This window comes from Lissotriton helveticus, chromosome 4_1 (assembly GCF_964261635.1).
Source record: "Lissotriton helveticus chromosome 4_1, aLisHel1.1, whole genome shotgun sequence".
Lineage (NCBI taxonomy): Eukaryota > Metazoa > Chordata > Amphibia > Caudata > Salamandridae > Lissotriton > Lissotriton helveticus.
In genome coordinates this window covers 1672662574-1672684900 of record NC_136063.1, presented here as the reverse complement: position 1 = coordinate 1672684900, position 22327 = coordinate 1672662574, and the positions used below count along the sequence as shown (strand labels likewise).

General features: G+C 41.6%; 2 non-coding genes across 2 annotated transcripts; both read right to left on the bottom strand.

Annotated features, from left to right (window-relative positions):
* Nucleotides 1-18913: 18913 nt before the first annotated feature.
* Nucleotides 18914-18985, bottom strand: TRNAQ-UUG (transfer RNA glutamine (anticodon UUG)). Its single transcript has one exon. It is a non-coding gene; the product is annotated as a tRNA-Gln (tRNA).
* A 2446-nt stretch (nucleotides 18986-21431) lies between these two features.
* Nucleotides 21432-21503, bottom strand: TRNAQ-UUG (transfer RNA glutamine (anticodon UUG)). The gene has a single exon. It is a non-coding gene; the product is annotated as a tRNA-Gln (tRNA).
* Between the last annotated feature and the right edge of the window lie 824 nt (nucleotides 21504-22327).

Sequence of the window (22327 nt, the reverse complement as noted above, 5' to 3'; positions counted from 1 at the left end):
GTAGTGAACTGGGGCCTAACTTCGGGGGAGAAGCTACCCCCATAAGCAAAGGGCGTAGAAACCAACCAAACGATGGTCCCAGAAGCGACAAGATAAGAGAAAGGACTACAAAGAACTAACATAAGAACTTTTGGTGCCATTTACTAACTGGGGATGTGCATACAATGTACAGCAAAGTGGTATGTATGACATGCTAAGGATATGATTTACGACCCGAAATATGACAGTTCGCAAATGATATGTATGACAAGGTGTCATACAAATTGGGACCAAGATGAGTTTTGTATGTAAACCTAATGAACTGCGGCCAACAACAACCACTATAACCATAACACATGTTGGCTGTTTATTAGGGAACACAAGATTGGCTTGTTTGTGGGGCATGTACACTGGAATGCGCACAGTGCGGGGTTAAACTAATTCAGTTCAAACCATCAAACAAATTGAACCTGAGGTAGAGATATTCGGGGATATCTCTGGATATAAGCTAAATTTAGAAATAAATACAGTCAATTTTAAACTACACAACTACAAAAAAGGAAGCAGTTGTTGTGGGATTAGGAATGCTAGCTGCATTAATCATATAATGTAACTCAACTATGAGCAGTTACTCCAGCAGTGTAAGGGAAAGATGTGGGCATGGTACAGGCACCCAATTCACCCAATGGGCATACCTGGATGATACAACATCCCATCTATGTGTACCAAAATGTTTTTTGAGGCAGCTCGATGGGGGTCAGTAGTTTTATATGGGAATATAAGAGAGTGAGGCAAGCTATCCGGCTTATTAAGCTGCCTCCTAACAGAGGGAGATGGCTACTCCCAGACTTTAAGATCTCCTTCTGGATGGCTTTTAGATCATGAATCATATGCCTTCTCACCGACCGCAACCATCATTGCAATGCATCAGTGTACCAAATAGCTGTTTGGGCTGATTGGAAATTTCGTAGTGTAGATAGTCTGACCCCAATTATCCAAATAGCTGCAAAATTTGCTCGGCATATCAGATTCCCCACGCTCATTTTCATACACCCTTCAGGGGCAATCCATCTCTACTGTCTATATTCCACGGTTCAGTTGCTAGGTTATGGCATTCTAGCGGAATCAATGCAGTATGTCACCACTTTGGTGCACTACAGTTAGTTTACAGCCTCCCGCTAAACACATTCTTCAAGTATCTAAAAATTCGTGAATATTTGCCACATAAAGCAACCTACAACATCCTCTTAGAATACTCAGAGATTGTGGCATGGATTTACTCTGCTAAGGATAAGCTGTCTATTAGAGAACTCTACAGAATTATAAGTGATTATAAGAGGATGACGTTGTTAACGTAGCACATAAATGGAGCCTAAAATTGAACAAGTAGTCCAAACAGTAAACGTCTAGGATACTTTTGAAATAATCAACTCTGATTTTCTGTTAGCTTTAAGCTAGAGAAATTCAAAACTGTCTATATGCTGTACTATGCATCTGAGTGGATAGCCAAGTGGGATAATAACAAAACTGATAGCAAGTACAGGTGTCCAAGATGTGCGTTGCAGGCCACAGACATAATGCATATCTTCGCTACCTGTCAACATTTAGACCAATATTAGTTAAAGACTACCAAGCTGCTATCTCAATATCTCCAATGCGGCTGGCAGCTGGCCATCAGACATATCATGCTGGGAAATAAACCTGAAGCCTGTAAACGAGCCTGTGCCATCATTTTCATTGCAGCCAGAGAATGGACCAACCATCCACCTCCTACTGTATATGAGTGGTGGGCACATTTCTGTCAGGTATATGAAACAGAAGCTGCTATTCGTCGGCTTACAGGCAATAAGAGGGCAAAGCACTTACATCCGATTTGGGCAGTAGTGTTCCAGCTTTAGTCCTAGACACTGTCCTGCTCTTTCACACAAGGACGAAAATATCACATTGCCGAGTATCTTTTGTTGTCTTTCATCTAAACACTTATTGTTTTGTCTATATGATATGGCTGTATCTAGTAAACATGTATAACCACATTCAATTTAAATAAAAAATAAAAATAAAACTTGATTTGTCATTTACGCACATATAATCTATGAAAAGGGGGGCAGACCAATTGGAGTACCGAAGCGTGGCGGCCAAGGCCAGGCAATGCACATTGTGGTGTACACTGACTAAGGTGTGATTTATATAACAGTTATAATTGTTTAGAGAACAGTAACACACGATGTTCTCCTGGTTTCTCGGTAGTGGAGCAATCATTTTCATCCTAACAATTTGGAATTTCCTCCTTGACAAATATGAGGAAACAGTTACAGATTTATTTCCCTATCTAGAGAAACATTCAACTTTAGCCGCCCATGTGCAGCAGAGCCTTTGTCTAAAAGGCTGAAACTCCCAGCTTCGTCAATCACTTACATTTGCACTAATAATGTATGTTTTGTGTAAATATTGCATAAACAAGAAAGAAACGCATGTGAAATAGCAAACATAAATAATCTACACATTTATAATATGTAAGGGAAGCACAGAGTAGGTTGCTAAAATATCCTTGAAACTTCATGAATCAGTACAGACCAGTTTAATAAAGTAATTGCATAATGTACGACCATTTGGATCAGTTATGTAGCAGAGTTTTTTTTGTCCTGGTCTTGTAATAAGAGCAGTGACTGGGAAAAATCTCTCAGGCATGCAAAGGTAATACGACCATTCATTTATGCTTTGCGGCATTTCCACTTTACAGCATTATTATCATAAAAAAGAATGCTTTCGGCGGAAAGCGTGGAAAAGGCAATTTTGCAAGTTGAGGTCTTGAGCATGAACACGCACTTCTGTGTCGAATTGTTCCTGGCGACATGTGCTACGATATGATAAAAAACAATCAAACCATTTCCAATGGCAAAGAATGAGTGAACTGTTGGAAGCGTCAGATTCTATTGTCAGAAGCATGATTGTTTTTTGTCTGGCTGATAAGTGCCGAGGCCTTGGTATGCAAACGTTCTGAGACTTTGCCCTTCTGCTACACGCCTTTTGTGGAGTTTTCCACTTAATTGCTTTCATGTGGGTATTGTACTTGTTGAAGGGTTCAGCAGGCACCTTTCATCCTCATGTTTTAATTTATTTCATTGATGAATAGTAAGAATAAGGCCACAGAGAGCCATGAATTTGCTTATTTCTCTGCCCCCTACCGTTCACTTCAGATATGTTTTGTTGTGTAACCCACTGCTTCTGAATAGGTAAAATTCATAATAATTGATAGAATAATAACACACACGTTTTTAGATCTTTGCGTAGAGAACTTTAGCTCTCTTAAATAGCTAATCTGCTTCTTAGTGGCGCAAATGAGGTTTTCATTAGTGTATTGCGTTGTGGCGTTCTGATAGTTGTACTTGGATGGGGCACACATCGACCACAGCACGTTCCTGTCAGTGTTCCATCAAGATCGCACTACTATTGCCACTAAGCCACTTTTACTCATATTACCACTCTCCACAACTACACTTCAAGCTGGCACTATTACACAACATCTACCCATCGATCGGGGTAGCTTTCTAACCCATAATTGTTTTGTTCACCATGCCACCTCAGTTTGGACTCAATCATATTCAAATCAGTACTGACCCTGATCCAATAGGAACACTCCAGCCCAAGCTGCCAGTCCAAGTCCTCCCTGAACATAAAACCCAAGCAACCCAAGGCCTGTCGAGTCCTGATTGTCGTTCGTCAGCTGGGTGTAGCTTGGTTCCAGTGGCACAGTGAGCACAGGACCTAAGCCTGTGCATACCTTTTACAAACCTCTTGTGTATTTGATAAAATGCCATCACGTGGCCCCTGTGCTCACTGTGCCACTGGATCCAGGCTATACTGGACTGTATGATGAGCCACAATCTATACAAAACTGTTTATGGGGCCCTTGTGTTCCAGTTCTGAGAAAACCTGGCCTGGCAGTTCAAGTTGGATTGTTACTTTTAGAGCAGAGGCAAGACTGATTTGCAAATGTCTGGGTGCAGACTGAGGTGGCATGGTGGGCAAAGGAACAATTGGTTGAAATGCTACCCTAGGCAATTGCCAGTGGTTCCAATAATATAAAAGCATTCTTCCCATTACCTTTTGTGTTTTTTTCCTGTCAGTGTTCCATCATGACAACCATTGCCACTACCCCACTAACATCCCATGGCAACAAATTATCACTCTTCAACTACACTTCCAGCTGGCAGTAGCATATTATCACTCAGTCTTGAAGCACTGCATAAACATTTTCCATATTCACACAGTAACTTGAACACTGCAAGATCATTCTAAAGCTGTGCTCTCGTAATATAGTATACTGCAGCATAACACCACCCTTAATTACAGAACTAAGCCACTGATACATACTACTTCAGCAGTGTCACCCTGTAAACTTTATTATTATAACCCCTCCATCACTGTAACCTACACCATTGCCTTAACACATTCAGCTGCAACACAACAGCCCTTCACTGAACCACCACTTCACCACTATGCACTACTACTCCTTGCCACCCCAATACTATTTCCATCACATCACAATTAGTCCCTGTCACATTTAGCCTCTGCCATCCACATGTTCCTATCCCTGCAGCTTACCACTAGCTAGACCCACACTACCATTCCCAGGACATAGCTAGTACACTCAGCACCATACATATCATTGAGCTCCTATCCCCAGCCAAACTATCGCCTTCCAAACCCGTTTACTCTCAAATAGTCCTGCTCAACCAGTCCACATCACTATCATCCAGAAGCATACTAACTCCCATCACTGCATTTCAGGCCAATAGTACCACACATCTATGAACAGTACTGCTCAAGCTCCTGTACAACACTGCTGCCCCTTAGCACAGAGCAATAAATAACACATCCATTGCCTAATAATATACATCCTCATCACAACAGCGAATTTCCAAACTTCAGCTACACTAATATTTCTACTTCATTTTACTTTAAACAAAAAATTAAATGAAACTCAACATAAATTAATGAATTATCTAACTGCATGATTTAGATATAACTTTAAAATAAACTTTAAACACATACAATAAAATGAAAAGACATTATAATAATTAAATAATTAACACATAATAAATACTTAATACAATTAATATAATATAGAAAATAAACATTAATAAATAAAATGAATCATAAAAATATAACCAGAATAGCACAAAAAAGAAACATATACTAAACAGTATTCAATTCAATATAGCTTTATTCGATTTTGATTTAAAAATCATAAAAGCATACAGTTAAAAACAGTTATAAATAAAAACACACATTTAATAACACATATTAGCTGCGAGTTGAAAAAACTTTTACCCAACCTGTGGGAACGAATATCCGGATTATAGCGTACTTTTCACAGGTTAAGATTAAGTCAAACAGCAATTAATAGGGGTTCCAATACTTGGGACTATAAAACAACGATTCATGTCAGATATAAGTGGGAAGGCTACAGCCACTCGATACACGATGTCCTCTGCCCATTAACATGTTGCACCCTACCTTTAGACTAGGTGAGGGGATGTGCGGCGTTCTAGGGTAAAAGTAATGCAAATCACATACAGAGATTGGGCCATTTCCCACTTGGGGTGCATAGGTACGCAGGTAAGGGACAATGTGTCTCTGCCTAAATCTAACGAGTACTAGGTCGCCAGCAATATTTTTTGGGAGGGAACCCAGCCAACCCACCCTTCTAACACTCATTATTGTGCCCTCGAGGTTCGGTGGCAGGGGTCTGTTTTTTGTCAGCCAAAATTTGACTTTGTTCAGCAGGTCGTGTTGTCTCTCGGTTTTTCCCGGAGTAAGAACTGGTACTCCTGCTAGGACACACACAAATGGAGCTGCCTCCGGTGGAAGTTGCATAGGAAAAGCTTTGTTACACTGTGCTCTACGGGCAACGAGCTGTGGAAAAACGGGTTTGAAAGAGGTTTTGAGAGCTAGTGGGACTGGTGCGTTAAGGGCTATTGATTGTGATGGAACCCTTTTGTCTTGCGTGACTGGCTTGGGGTCTTTGGGAGTAGAAGGTGAATGGGAACAATTAGGTGTTACAGAACATTTATTCGCTAGCAAGTTAGACTTGATAGTTTCCTCCATTTCAGTCAGCCTGTCCCCTAGTGCATTTATTTTTTCTATTAGTGGTGAAATAGTAGAACTGACCAGTTGTTCAATAAGGGATAATAAACCCAGTTGCATGGGGGATGTTAGACCAACTACTTTCTCGACGGCCTCAGGAGTCGTGGAAGAATTACTGGCTGGAACTGTGGGGCTTAAGCACAATTTTTGAATTTTTGATTGGTTCCCAATGTTATTGACCCCATTACATTTCCTTTTAGCGGATGAGAACTGGGTAAATGCAGATCTTTGGGTGTTTTCAATATTGACTTTTTTGAATAGTGGGAGGGGTTGCAAGGGGCTACCAGTGTCAGGCAATGCACAGAAGCTTTCAGCAGGAAGCGGTGATTCCACTAAAACATGTGTGGTTTTACACAAGTTGTTTAACTCATCTAACCACGAGAAAGCTAGGTCTGTGTCTACTGTTTGTTTGGGCAATTGCTTGGTCCATCTATTTTGTGTGGGCTGGGAAGATGTGCCGTTATCGACATCTCTGGCAATGGTCAATGTTGTGCTATTTATATTATCCCCCTTGTCAGTCATAATGTGGTTTGGGTGTAACAATATGAATATCAACAAATCATAAGGATCAGTAGTGAAAATGTCCTTGGAGTAAGGCAAAGTCAATGGGTGGAAAACAAAAATGAATCAAGTGTCTTTCGTTACCTCCTTCTAACAGAGAACCAAGAGGATGGCCCCGTCCCGTCCTCGCGGTCCCGCGACGCGGAGGGAGCCTCCTCTCTTTCAGCGCCTCCGGGCGCACAAATCCAGGAAGTGTCCCGCTCGGCCTGCTGGGAGCTGTATTTCACCTCCCCGTCGGCCGTGCAGGTGGATGGCAACGGCGGCGGGGGGAACAAACAGCGTGTGGGCCCCAGCAGCGGCATATGGCGTGTGGAAGGTGAGTCTATCCGCTATGGCCCCCCGCTCCTCAGTGGGAGCCTCCTCTCTTTCAGCGCCTCCGGGCGCGCAAATCCAGGAAGTGTCCCACTCGGCCTGCTGGGAGCTGTAGTTCACCTCCCCGGCAGCCGTGCAGGTGGATGGCAACGGCGGCGAGGGGAACAAACAGCGTGTGGGCCCCAGCAGCGGCATATGGCGTGTGGAAGGTGAGTCTATCCGCTATAGCTCCCCGCTCCTCAGTGGGAGCCTCCTCTCTTTCAGCGCCTCCGGGCGCGCAAATCCAGGAAGTGTCCCACTCGGCCTGCTGGGAGCTGTAGTTCACCTCCCCGGCGGCCGTGCAGGTGGATGGCAATGGCGGCGGGGGGAACAAACAGCATGTGGGCACCAGCAGCGGCGTATGGCGTGTGGAAGGTGAGTCTATCCGCTATGGCCCCTCGCTCCTCAGTGGGAGCCTCCTCTCTTTCAGCGCCTCCGGGCGCGCAAATCCAGGAAGTGTCCCGCTCGGCCTGCTGGGAGCTGTAGTTCACCTCCCCGGCGGCCGTGCAGGTGGATGGCAACGGCGGTGGGGGGAACAAACAGCGTGTGGGCCCCAGCAGCGGCGTATGGCGTGTGGAAGGTGAGTCTATCCGCTATGGCCCCCCTAAACAGTAAAACATAAACACTAATTAGCATCCACCATGAAACGTAATCACTGATAAAAAAAAAATCTAATTAAACAAACTCTAGCCATTAATTTGGCAGTTCAACCACAAGAGAACCGCGTCCGTCTACTCCACCTTCACTGCACCGGCAAACAACTGCCCATTGTATTACAAGTTGAACAGTGTGAAACACACACCACTGGCTGCGACATCCTATCAGCAGTTCTGAGTCTGATTCGTAGCGGGGTGATTTGGTGGCGGTGAGCCGACAGACGCAGCCAGGATAGTGTTTCCACCACAAATACATTAGGAGTACAAAGTGACATTGACGGTCTCAAGGTGGAGCACAGCCAACAGTGGTTCCTCACAGGCAATCAAATGCAGAGGTACAAGGAACCAAAAAAAATAAACAAAAAAATCACCATTGACCGAATCTAAATACCACACACCGAAAGTGTCGTCACAGGTGGCCACGCATGGAAATCACCTATAGAACACACCGCAATTTTGACCAACATCCTTTACCATTCTATGCAGAATCGCCACCTTAGCAACAACTTTCATAAAACATTTCATTCTATTGTTTAAAAACTGTAAGGTATTATTCACCACCACCATTTTAACCACATTTGCACAACCTATCCATCATCCACTTTTTGTAAGATTCTGTTGAATTCACTATGCTACAATTTCTCCCCCCACACTATGCCACCATAAAGGCAACTTTCAGAAAAGGTGAATTAAGAGCAATGGCAGATGAAATCCTTAAAGTAGAGCCACAAATTTTGGAATGGCGGACGGTGTGCTTGAGGATGGAAAGCCCGGCTGCCACAGGTCTGACACAGACAATCGTTACAATTGCCTGTCGGACCCGGCCAGCATAAATAGAATGGTGGTGGTGCCTAGCAGGCACCATCCGCCACATTAGGATGCTGCATCAAGCCAGCCTTTTAATGGCTGGCTTTTTGTACTTTTGGGGTCCGTTGCAGGCCCCCTTTTGCAGGGGCATGGAAAAGATGCTTTTGGGGGCACCTATGATAAAGTTCCCAGCACCAGATGGAAGGCACCGCGTTGTGCCGGCCCTGTAGTGCAGGGAAATGCACAACATGCATTTTTTCCATTTCAGCAGATGCAGCAGCCAGCAGCACCTACCGCATGGTAAACATGCATGATGTGACCGCCACAGTGGCGGTTGCATTATAATTGCTTAGCTGGGACTGCCGTCATATGGACGGGCGCTCTTGATTCCAGGGATGATGGCGGACAGACTTAAGTGCATCCGCCATCATAATCACCGTCATAGTTATGCCACATGTTGATAGAGTAAAATATTCCACATGTGCACACAGGTATAAATTAATTTCACGTGGTTGATCTGAACATTGTGAGCTATCACCATGTAAATGCTGAGCACAATGCTGCAAATACTGTACAGATAATTTGTTAGAAGGGTTCGCAACTGTGTCTGTATGCACAGCCTTGTACCCACATTTATAATATTATAAACATCTTCTTGTGTCACATATCCCCCTGTACTGTGAATGTTCCAGACAGTTGTAGGTACCTTCTACATACTGTACAAAGTGCTCATAAGTTTCAATTCCAGTTGTTTGACTTAGATGCCAGTGACTGGTGTGACAGAAACGAGGAAAAAATACTTCATTTGTAAGACACCCTTCCAGCAATAATTGTGCCAGCGTAACACATCCATTTATATTTTGTCACACCTTTAACACTGATGTCACATATCTCAATCATCTGGCCTCTACATCTGTGCATTTGTATGTTGATCATGGGATACAAACTCCAAATGGAACAACCACACCAAAGTATCACATGGTAACTCTTTTTCACACAATCACTGTCATATTACCCTGGTCCAACACATAGCTGGTTTGTATGATAAATCATGTAGAATTCTTTTTGTAGCAGTTTCTGCATTACTCCTCCCATTAAAAAGGTGTATCCTCTCTGTAGACAAGTTGTGATATGCTTGTACTGCTACTCAGCCCAGCAAGTACTGACCTGCAATCAGGATCTGTTTATGGACTCACATTCTGGCTCTTCAACAAAGTTGCATATATGCCACAGTACCAGTCTTCACAGTCTCTGAAGTGTAATCTTCAAGACATCTTTAGTTCCTGTCACTGTCTCTTCATGTGACTTAAGTATGGGTTTTTGTACAAAGATAAGAGCAATAAAGGCTTTGGTTTTGTTTGTAATACAGTTCAAAGCAATAGGCATCTACAATGACTGTATTGGTCACGTATTAATTCATATCATGTTTCATGTTGGAATGTAACTCAGCAATGAACAAGTGGCCCAGCACACTATGGTAAGCACTCATAATTCCCTAATGTTCTTACGCCTGGTGCTGACGACCCTTTCAGAAAACCCCCATTTTGTGGCTTATTTCCTGTTGCTGGTCGCGTACAGCGTGTTCGCAATGCACATTTCATGTTCGAGAACTCGTTTTACTTGTTCACTGCGCTTTTTGCGTGCTTGGGGGGAAAATATCATGTGATGGGCGCGGCCATCATGTTTTTCACTCTATGCTATGGTTCTGGGCCTGCTTTTCTATCCTCCCTCAATCGTTGCAATATTTTTTTTTACACTCTTTTTCAGATTTATTTCATTTATTATCTATCTCTCTCAGTCCCTAGTTTATATTTAGCATTTTATTTCTACTTTTGCAGTGTTTTTTTATATTTTACTGTTTTACATTACTTCCTTCTTTAAGCTCCTACTAGTTCTTCCCCTAACTTTATTTTTTCCTTTTAACTGTTTTTTTCTGCCTCCAACACACCCCACAACCATGGCGAAGGGTACTACCGGCTCAAAGGGCAAGGCGCCTGCACCCAAGAGCCACCTGCCTTGCGGCAGAATACGCCCTGCAGGGCTGTGGGCATGGCAGCTTTTTTGCAAGGCGGGGGTGGCAGCCCTTGTTTTTTTTGTGCAGCACCACCTCCCCTTGATCTTGGAAGCAGGCGGGCCAGGCTCCGGGTACCCTACCCAGGCGCATCAGATCATTAGAAGGGGGCTTGGCAAAGAACTTGATAGACTAACACGACTTTTCCTTGCTGGAGATTTGGAAGACAATTAGTCTTCTGAATGAGTGGCTTCCTCTTCTTCTTCCTCTACATGAGGCTCAGTTTCCTGAACTGCCCCTACGTATGGAAGAACAACAACTACTATTGCGGTCAGTGGTTGCGGCTGTTGTTGACCACTTATCTGCTGTGCTTCCTCCTGCATTGATTGGGTACTACATTGAGATAGCGATAAGTTTATCTCAGGCTCAGTATCACTGGTTTGCACCATTAGGCTGACTACCTCTTTTACATGTGCTTGGGCCTGGGTTGGTGGGTTGGGTCCGCTAATGGAGAGGTGCTGCCCCCAGCTTGCCCCCCGGACACCGCTGCAGCAGGCATAATTTTTGTTTTCCCAAAAAAGGTGTTGGGGGAACAGAAGACTTAAGTGTCACTTCCTTCTTCCGTTCCTTTTCAGCAACTTTCTTGGTTTTGGAGGACCTGGTACCTGCTTTCTTTGGGCCCATCTTTTTCAGATGTCAGCAGCACTCAGTTGCACAAGTTGCAGAGAAGTCTGGTCAGGTCACACGTCACGTCATGTACAGCAGCAGAACGTCTGTCTGACAGCACAACTGGCGATGAGGACATACCTCCTCCTCAGTTTTTGTGCACCTAAAAGCAAAAAAGCCAGAAGAACATCAGTCGAACGATAATACAATCAAACTATTATAATATATAACTTAGTGTGTGATGGTAACAATTATTACATTTTAGTAACTCAGTGAACAGAACAACAACAGTGTAGCCATTTATGAGACTTTGACAATAAGGCCAAGGCTTTCCTGGTGTACTGTGTACACTCAGGAAGAATAAGAATAGCAAAGAACAAAAACAAAAATGTAGTGGAGCCTGTTTGGCCTACATTTGTGCATCACATGGGATGGATGCAGTATCAGGGAGCTGCAGCCTGGAATGGGGATGGATTTTGAAGCAGTAAGACAAGAGGAACAATGGAAATACACGCAGGCTTATGTGGAAAAAATAGCACACTACTAACTACCACCACAAAATGGCTGCCAGCCACATGGTCACTCACAGGCACAAGGCACAGCAAATATTGAACTCAAGCCGGCCTATATGGCCAAACAAAGGATGCCTGATAAACAACACAGCTTCAATGCAAGAACGAAAATCCACATGGTTAAAAACAGGTTGGAAAATTACACAACAACCACAACAACAACAATACACACATGCAAAAAAGGCATTTATTTAACACACCCAAAAACTGAAATACACCCTCCCAAAAAAAACTACATTTTGCAATTCAAAGCAATGCCATCCATGCCCTAAATGAAATTCAACAGACACCACAGAAACAGTTGTTTCATTTATTTATTTATTTATGCGTTTTTAGATAGCGCGGACTTTACCCGAAGGTGTCAGAGCACTTCACAATAGGAACAGAACTGATACATGAGAACATCACAAGTGAACAAATTACAAAAGCAAACGTTACATTACATGAGGCAAAAGTTACAATCGTGAGCAAACAAAATACAAGAGGTAGCAAATGGTGCATTACAGGAGGAAAAAGTGACATGTGTGCAGGTTACAAAAGCGTACAAAGTACAAGTAGAGGTATAATACTGCAATAAATGGAGGACACTCAAACACAAGAACAATCGTTACGTAGGCAATGGTGGCACTTGTGCAAGTATCGAAAGAAAAGAAAATGTAAGAGGTAGAAAACAGTGTGTTACAAGAGGAAAGTAACGTATGCATTTTACAAAAGAGTAACAAACACAGGTAAGAGGGTAGTACTGCAATAAATGGCAGACTTTCAAACTATAAGAACACACTGGGAAGGCACTTCCATAGCCATGGAGAGTAGAAATGTTCTATACTAAAAGGTTTTCCTGCAGATAATAGAGAGGGCATGAATTAACTTTGGAAGTGTCTTTGAAGGAGGAGAACTTTGAGGTCAGTTTTGAAGGCCTGGGAGGAGGTGGTGGCCCGGAGCTGAGGCTGAAGTGAGTTCCAGATTCCACTTGCCTTGCCTGAAAAGGATTGGGCCATCAATCATTCCTTCTTGAAAGTGGGAGGTTCAAGCAGTAGATTTTCCGCATTTCGTGATGGTCTAGAGCCTCCAGAGAGTTTCAGTTTATTCGCCAGGTAGCGAGGAGAGGAGGAGTGCAATGCTTTGTGGGTGATGCAGGCAGTCTTGTAGATAGATCTTGCCTCGATGGGAAGCCAGCGGAGGGTGGATAACATGGGTGTGATATGGCCGCTTCTTTTGGCGCCATAAATGAAACGAGCTGCTGAATGGAGAACAGACTTAAGGGGGGATAGGTGGGAATTGGGGAGGCCAGTAGGAAGAGAATTGCAGTAGTCCAGTCTGGAGAGTACCCCTGGGCCTACTGGCTAAAAAAAGGCCTAGCTGACACACACCCAAAAAAAACAAGTTTTAAAATTCAATCTAATGCCATACATACCCTAAATGATGATTAAATTAAAAAAATACAGCCAAATGACAACCTGAGGAGTTTTTGGAGCAAAATGAACAGAATCGTCATTTTTTAGAAGGTTTTATGCTGCTTGAGAGATATTCTTTGCCAGATTGAAAATTCAGCATGTTTGGCATCACGATCTTCATAAAAAGTCATTAGTGTTTGTCCAAACACGCATATTGAGTGTTTGAAGAAGAAAAAAAGTATAAGTCCGGGTTGTCTTGCAGTATGGAGTTGTCAAAACTACGCAAGCTGAACGCCCAGGGTTACCTACTGGCTGAGAAGGCTATTTATTTAACACTCAGCAAAAAACTGAAATTCCACCCCAAAAAACACATTTTGCAATTCAATCCAACGCCATCCATGCCATAAATGATGTTAAAATTCAACAGACAACACAGAAAAAGTTTTTATGCACCCATGATCACTATCTCCAGGCATACTGGCAGACTAGGCCACAAGCTTGGAAGCCTACGGCAAAAGCAAGCACACTGCCTTACTCCACAAATGGCCACCACCCACATGGCCAGGCCACTCACAATATAACAAGAAAGTGAAGACATACAATGAATGCAGGCCTGTTAGAACTGGGGGTCTCTAGTTGGCAGAGGTAGGTACCACTGTCCAAATAGGGACTCTTGCTTCAAGTCAGGGTAAGGAGGATACACTCTTTAGATAACCCCTGCTCACCCCTTTGGTAGCTTGGCACGAGCAGTCAAGGCTCATCACAGGCAAAGTGTAAAGTATTTGTACCAACACTCACAGTGACACAGGGAAAACACCACAAACTGACTCCACAACAGTTTAGAAAAATAAAGGAATTTAATCTAAACTACAACTTCACAGTTGCCTCACGTTTAGCCAACAGTACCTTTAAATGTGACAACGTTCCAAAACAGAAGCTGGTGCGGTGGAAAACAAGCAATGTGTCACACCTGAGACATTGGGGGGTCGATGCGACAACCCCGCTGGACGTAGCGGGCATGTTGCGACGAATCCGGTCTGTATGGGGAGGGAGGCAAAACCTTGTATGGATTCCTTTGCCGAGGTTCCGTAGGAAAATGCTCGCAAATGCACGATGCGACGATCTTGAGGGACTGCGATGATCTCCAAGTCGATGATGCGCGGCGATCTTTCACTTGCAGTTCCTGGATTAGATGGCTCTGCGACGATCTCACCGATGGCCGCAGCAACGGAAATCTTCCCACAAACAAAAGATGCGACGTCTTCAGGCAGCGACGACAGGCGCTGTGATGATTTCCATCTTCGTAGCAGCGGGAATTTTCTCGCTATGCCGGGGATGTGATAAAACTTGCAGAAAGTTCCTTTAAAAGCTTGGTATCCAGCTTCCCAACACAGGTGCAACTTCCAGAGGCATCACAACTGGCCCAAGCACTCAAGGAAGGACAGAACTCTCTCAGCAGAGTTCAGGGAAGTCATTTTCTTCCTGGGACTTCTTAATAGGGAGCCAGCTCTTCTCAGGCCCTTGGAGATTCCTTCAAGCAAGGGGACACAGAACAAAGCAAAGATATTCCCCTCTCCTTGGCAGTAAAGCAACAGCAGGTCAGTCCAGCAGAGCAACAGCAGGGCAGTCTTCCTTCTTCAGTTTCAGCTTTCTCCTTGGCAGAGGTTCCTTCTTGATTCCAGGATGATCTAATTTTCTGTAGTCAGGGGTCCTGTACTTATACCCCTAAAAGTCTTTGATCCCTTTGTGCAGGAGGGCGCTGAGCCCAGTCTGAACCAGTTCTGGGTGTTCCTTGAGCACTTTGTTTTCCTGGCCTCTCCTTTCCTTTCAGGGAGAGGGGCAGGACCGTCAGCCGCCCAGCAGGAGGTGGAGCCAGCATTGTGGGAGGCAGGCACAGCCCTATTCAGGCACAGGTGCTATCCCCTCCCACCACTCAAGATGGAGATGCAGTCATTCAGCTTAGGGCTGACTCAGCCAGCCTCCTGGGAGTTCCCAGCCTCTGTCACTCTCAAACCAGACAGTCAATTCACAAACAGGCCAAGGCACACAGAAAGATCAGACAAGAGAACATCAACTTGCTAAAACTGCTGTTCTCAAACATAGGATTTTAAAACAAACTGTCCTAAAAGATGTGTTATTAAATTCTGAGTTTAGGGATACCAGACTTTTATGTCCTATCTTGCTCCTATGGGAAGATATGCTGGTAGCCACTGTAGCCAGCATTCTCCATGATAGCCAATGGGGCAAGATAGCCTTACAATAGTGAAAAACGAAAATGGCTGTAATTCACTACCAGAGCATGTCACCTGCACTAGTACATGCTCTACCTTTCACCTACACTGCACCCTGCCCAAGGAGGTACATTGGGCCTTCCAAAGGAGTGACCAATGTGTACAGAAAGGGAAGGGTTAGGCCTGGCCAGTGGGGACACTGACCAGGAGGACACTGACCAGGAGGACACTGACCAGGAGGACATGGCAGTTCACAGACTGCACACATGTACTGCGGTGGCAGGCCTGAGACACAATTTTAGGGCTACTAATGTGGGTGGCACAATCAGTGCTGCAGGCCCACTAGTGGCATTTGTTATCACTAGCCCTGGCACACTCAGTGCACTTTACTAGGGACTTCTTGGTGACACAAATATGCCAATCATGGATAACCAATCACAATAACAATTTACACAGAGAGCATATGCACTTTAGCACTGATCAGCAGTGGTAAAGTGCCCAGAGTCCTATTGCCAACAACCACGTGTCTGGAAAAATAAGGGAGCAAGAAGCAAAAAGTTTGGGGATAACCCTTTAAAAAGGGCCATTTCCTACAAGGCCTATGGTAAAAGCACTGCTCACAGCCTGGATGGCTGTACAAAATGCTAGCCACCCACAAGAAGAAATGGAAGACAGACAATGCAAGCCTATGGCAAAATCACACTGCCTTACCCCACAAAATGGCCACTACCCACATGGCCAGACCACCCACATTAACAAGAAAGTGAAGACAGACAACAAATGCAGGCCTATGGCAAAAGCACACTGACTGGATGGCTCCACAAAATGGCCGCTAGCCACCCACAACAAAAATAAATGGAAGACAGACAATGCAAGCCTATGGCAAAAACACACTGCCTGCCTTCACAAAATGGCCACCACTCACATGGCCAGGCCACAACATTAACAAGCATAAGCCAAGGGGAACAAAGAAAATACATGCAAGCCTTTATTGAAAAAGCAGCACACTACTAAACTACCACCACAAAATGTCCCCAAGCCACATGGTCACTCACAGTCACAACAGGCCATGGAAAACAATGACCTCAAGCAGGCCTATAAGCCATGTATATTACCAGCCAAAGGAGGCCTGCTAAACAACACAGCTTTAATACAAAAATGCAAAAACGAAAATCAACAGGTCTACGAAAGGTTGGAAAGTTAGTTACACAGCAAGCACACACACACATCCAACAAAGGTATTTATTTATTAACATACATACCCAAAAAGTGAAATAGACCCCAAAAACCACATTTAGCAATTCAATCCAATGCCATTCATGCCCTATATGATGTTTAAATTCAAAAGACACCACCGAAACATGCACCCTAGGGTACATCTGGGCCTACTGGCTGAAATTTCAAATAAAAAAAACTCGGCCTCTACTGAAAGTACAGGCCACCCACAATTTGTTTTTTAAACTATGAAAATCCCCCAAAAATGTAGGTACTAGGTACACTACAAACAAGCCCCAATCAAACAAACAAGTACACCAATTCTCCAACTTACTTGTAAAATCTCAAATCTAAAAGTCCTCAAATCCAATCCAATGATATGATGCAGCAGGCAGACACAAAAAGTGATCCTTCCAGCTCCAAATCCAAATGAAAGTAAACAGCACATGGACACAGCACTGGGAGGAGCCTGCTGGACAGGAACAGGAAGTTGGAGACTCAGGTGCACTTCCTTCCTCTTGAAAAAAAAGCACCAAAAGAAAAAGGACTCCTTGCATAAAAAACTACAGCCAAATCACAACCTGGGGAGTTTTTTAAACCAAAATGCTCATTTTTGATAAGGTTTTATGATGCTGGTGAGATATTCTTTGCCAGGCTGCTGTTTATGCGTGTTTGGGATCACAATCTTACCAACACTGCCACGGGAGGCCAGAATGCTCATCCGAATGAAGTGTCCGCACACTCTTGCGGGATCGTGTGAGCGGATTCCAAATCTCGTGGTGCACGAGAACAGATAGGAAAGCTCACCAGGGAACACAGAATCACGGTAACGCAGATTGAGCACGTGAAGAAGAAAAACAGCTTTGCTACGTCGCAGATTGAGTAGTACTCAGTAACTTCATGTTCCACGTAAATCGCAAAGTTACCGAAACTCAGCAAATTCGGCGAGCGTAGCATAGTTCAAGGCCCATATTTAATATTATGAGGGAATTTGATGTAAAAGTGTTATAACATTTGTATTTCTGTAACTTTGTTCAAGCTGATGGACATTTTGAAAACAATCAATATTTGACTCTTTCAACCTACTGCTGTTAGTTTTGAGCTATCAATAAACAAAGATGACAGAAATAGAAAAGGTCAAGAGTACTAAAATAGTCCCCCCAAGATTTGGACTTGTATCATTGGATGCAAATTCCAAAGTGCCAACCATTGCTCTTTGGTGCCACCTAGGTGAGAGACAGAGAAATGGCTGTCGTAGTTTTGAAATGTAGACTGTTTTAATATGCTACGGTCAAAGATGAACATTATGATCTACCTTTCATATCCTGATAAACGTTATAGCTCTTTATTTTATGACCATTCAACTGAGATATCTTTCATCAATATAAGAAAAGCCCCCACACTGATGCGCTCTCTTTTCTCTCACTGGAAAAATTACTCATGTATGGTAGGGTTCCATGGTGTAATGGTTAGCACTTAGGAGTCCAGCAACGCAAGTTCAAATCTCAGTGGGTCCTACTTCAATTATGTGATTTACTATTTCACCCATTTCTTAGAATTTGGTCTTGAAAAAACATAATCTCACCATTTTATATTGATACATATGAACGTATAAGTATTTCAATGTATACATAGCTATATCTGTCCAGATAGTGATAAGACAATATAAACATATCAATCATTCATAAACATAAATATTGAAGCTGAAAACTAGAAACTGTTGTTTCCCATCCACAATTTAAAGATGAAGTTCTTTTCCTCTCTCATCTAAATGACCAGTAATAATTTTTGCTTATTTCTTATCTGACAACATGCTTGACTTTAATTGTGAATTTCTTTGAATGAGAAATTCGGGTTAATACCTTTGACACGTCCTTTGAAAGATTCTACTTTATGGTTGTGGATTTACATTAGAAAATCAGAGTGTAAATATTTGTGTGTCTGAATTTCAAGATTGTTATTCAAAACTTCATATCTTCTGTCCCCATGATACAAAATTCGATTCTTCAAATTTTGTTTTAATGAATGCTCTCCAATTAAAAAGTTCCATGTTCCCTTTATCAATAACAGTAAGATTTAAGAAAGTAATATCTTGCATCAGCCCACTGTGATGAGTTTGAGAAAACAGAGTCAGCTCGCAAAATGTCTCATTATTTTGAGCCATTTCATTTCCATGTTTTTTAAAAGTTCTATAATTTGCTCACATCGAATAGACTTTTAGAATACAATCAATAAATTAATGATTCACTCTACCTGTGTTAGTTTTGTGATATTTATGAATACACTTGACAGAAAAATATTTGGTCAACAGTCATGAAAGTGGTCCCACCGAGATTTGAACTCAGATCATTGGATTCAAAGTCCAAATTGCTAACCAGTACACCATGGAACCTCCCATGTGACAGGGGAGCAAATTGCTGAAGTAATGTGGACATTTCAAAGTTTTTAATATTGTACAGTCAAAGACCAACAGAATGTTATTATTTTTCTCTTCTGTTCAACTTTGGCATATTGAACTATGTTAGGGAAGTCTATTGCCCAAAGGACTCAGGTAACGCTATGACTCTGTTGAACAGTACTTTTTATGTGAGATAAGATTTTGCAGTAAAAGATAACATTCCCCCGTGAATGCAATCTCTTCTGTCAAAATGGAAAGTCCAACCTGGTACAGGTGGGTTGATGGTGTCATGCTTAGCACTCTGGACTCTGAAAACCGGGATCTGAGTACAAATCACAGTGGGACTTATCTAAACTTTACGATTTTCTTTTTCATTCAGTTCTTAGAAGTATTAATTGGAAAAACATCTAATTTACTTATAAACTTGGAAATAGCCACTTTACACGCATGTATCTCCCTATATATTGCTATACGTCTCTGTATATTTATAGGAAAATATAAACACATACATTATAAAAATGCATATAATTAGTAGAGGTGAAAATATTGAAAAGTTGTTGCCTCTCCACATTTGAAACATGAGCTTCTTCTCCTTCCTCTTCTATATTTCCTGAAATTGAGATACTCACTTTTTACTCAATTTTGATCTAACAATATAGTTGATTTGTACAAAGCATATCATATGATTTGTGAATAATCTTAAAAAAGAAAATTAGATCAGTACCTGTGAGGCCTCCAAGCAAAAGCGTATATTTCATGATTGCAGATCGACTGTTGAAAATCAGCATGAAAAACCTTGTATTTCACTATTTCCATACTAATATACAAATACCATTTGTATTATCTGAATGATACCGTCATTGTGGTTCTCTAGGTTTGATTTAAGAACACTTCTCTTTCAAAATGTGCTATATTCGCCTTATCAATAGCGCCCACAGCTTCAAAAAGGGATCCTGGGAATCAGCCTTCTGAATGCATTTGAGAAAAACAGGATAGGATTTCTTAATGTCGCACTATTTCGGGTAGTTAAGTGATGTAAAAGTATAATAACGTTTGTATTTCTGTAACTTGTTCAAGCTGATGGACCTTTTGAAAGGAATCAATATTTGTCTCTTTCAACCTACTGGTGTTGGATTAGAGCTATCAATAAACAAAGATGACAGAAATGGAAAATGTCAAGAGTACTAAAATAGTACCCCCAAGAATTGGACAGGTACCTTAGCTTGCAAAGTCCAAAGTGCCAACCATTGCTCTTTGGAGCCACCCATGTGAGAGAGAGAGAAATGGGTATAATAGTTTGGAAATGTAGAATGTTTTAATATGCTACAGTCATAGATGATCATTATGATATAACTTGCATATCCTGATAAACGTTTGAATATTTAACACTGTTATAGAGAATGTAACTGAAAAGAATCAAATCGTATTATAGCTCTTTACACTATGAGCTTTCAACTGAGATATCTTTTCATCAATGTAAGAAAAGCCCCCGCTCTGATGCGCTCTCTTTTGTCTCAATGGAAAAATCACTCATGTATGGGAGTGTTCCAAGGTGAAATGGTTAGCAATCTGGACTCTGAATCCAGCAATCCAAGATCAAATCTCGGTGGGACCTACTTGAATTATGAGATTTACTATTTCACCCATTTCTTAGAATTTGGTCTTGGAAAAACATAACGTTAATGTTTTATACTGATACTTATCAAAGTATAAGTATGCATCTATGTATACATAGCTATATCCGTCTAGATAGCAATAAGACAATATAAAGAAATCAATTATTCATAAACATAAGTATTGAAGCTGAAAACTAAAAACTGTTGTTTCCCATCCACAATTTAAACAGCAGGTTCTTTTCCTCTCTCATCTATATGACCAGTAATGAGATAGTTAATTTTTGCTGATTTCTTATCTGACAACATGCCTGATTTACACAGTGCATTTAATTGTGAACTTCTTTGAAAGAGAAATTCAGAAAAATACCTTTGACACGTCTTTCGAAATATTCTATTTTATGGTTATGGATTTACTTTAGAAAATCAGAGTGTAAATATTTGTGTGTCTGAATTTCAAGATTGTTATTCAAAACGTCATATCTTCTGTCCCCATAATACACAATTTGATTCCTCAAGTTTTGTTTTAATGAAGGATTTCCAATTAAAAAGTTCCATATTCCCCTTATAAATAACAGTAAGATTTAAGAAAGTAATATCTTGCATCAGCCCCCTGTGATGAGTTTGAGAAAACAGAGTCAGCTCGCAAAATGTCTCATTATTTTGAGCCATTTAATTTCCATGTTTTCTAAAAGATCTATAATTTGCTCACATCAAATAGATTTATAGAATACAATAAATAAATAATGTTTCACTCTACCCGTGTTAGATTTATTATATTAATGAATACACTTGACAGAAAAAGATTTGATCAACAGTCATGAAAGTGGTCCCACCGAGATTTGAACTTGGATCCTTGGATTCAAAGTCCAAAGTGCTAACCATTACACCATGGAACAAGGGAGAAAATTCCTGCAGCAATGTGAACATTTCAAAGTTTTTAATGTTCTACAGTCAAAGACCAACAGAATGTTATTACTTTTCTATTCTGTTCAAATTTTGCATATTGAACTATGTTAGGGAAGGATGTTGCCCAGAGGACTCAAGTAACGCTATCACTCTGTTGAACAGTACATTTTATGTGAGATATGATTTTGCAATAAAAGACAAGATTTCCCCGTGAATGCAATCTCTTCTGTCAAAATGAAAAGCTCAACCTGGTACAGGTGGGTTGATGGTATCATGCTTAGCACTCTAGACTCTGAAAACCGGGATCTGAGTACAAATCACAGTGGGACTTATCTAAACTTTACGATTTTCTTTTCCATTCAGTTCTTAGAATTATTAATTGGAAAAACATCTCATTTACTTATAAACTTGTACATATCCATTTTACATGTGTGTATCTCCCTATATCTTGCAATATGTCTCTGTATATTTATAGGAAAATATAAACACATACATTATAAAAATACATATAATTAGTAGAGGTAAAAATAATGAAAAGTTATTGCCTCTCCATATTTGAAACATGAGCTTCTTCTCCTTCCTCTTCTATATGTCATGAAATTGAGATATTCAGTTTTTACTCAATTTTGATCTAACATAGTTGATTTATACAAAGCATATCATATGATTTGTGAATAATCTTAAAACAGAAAATTAGATCAGTGCCTGTGAGGCCTCCAAGCAAAAGCTTACATTTCATGATTGCAGATCGACTGTTGAAAATCAGCATGAAAAACATTTTATTTCACAATTTCCATACTAATATACAAAAAAC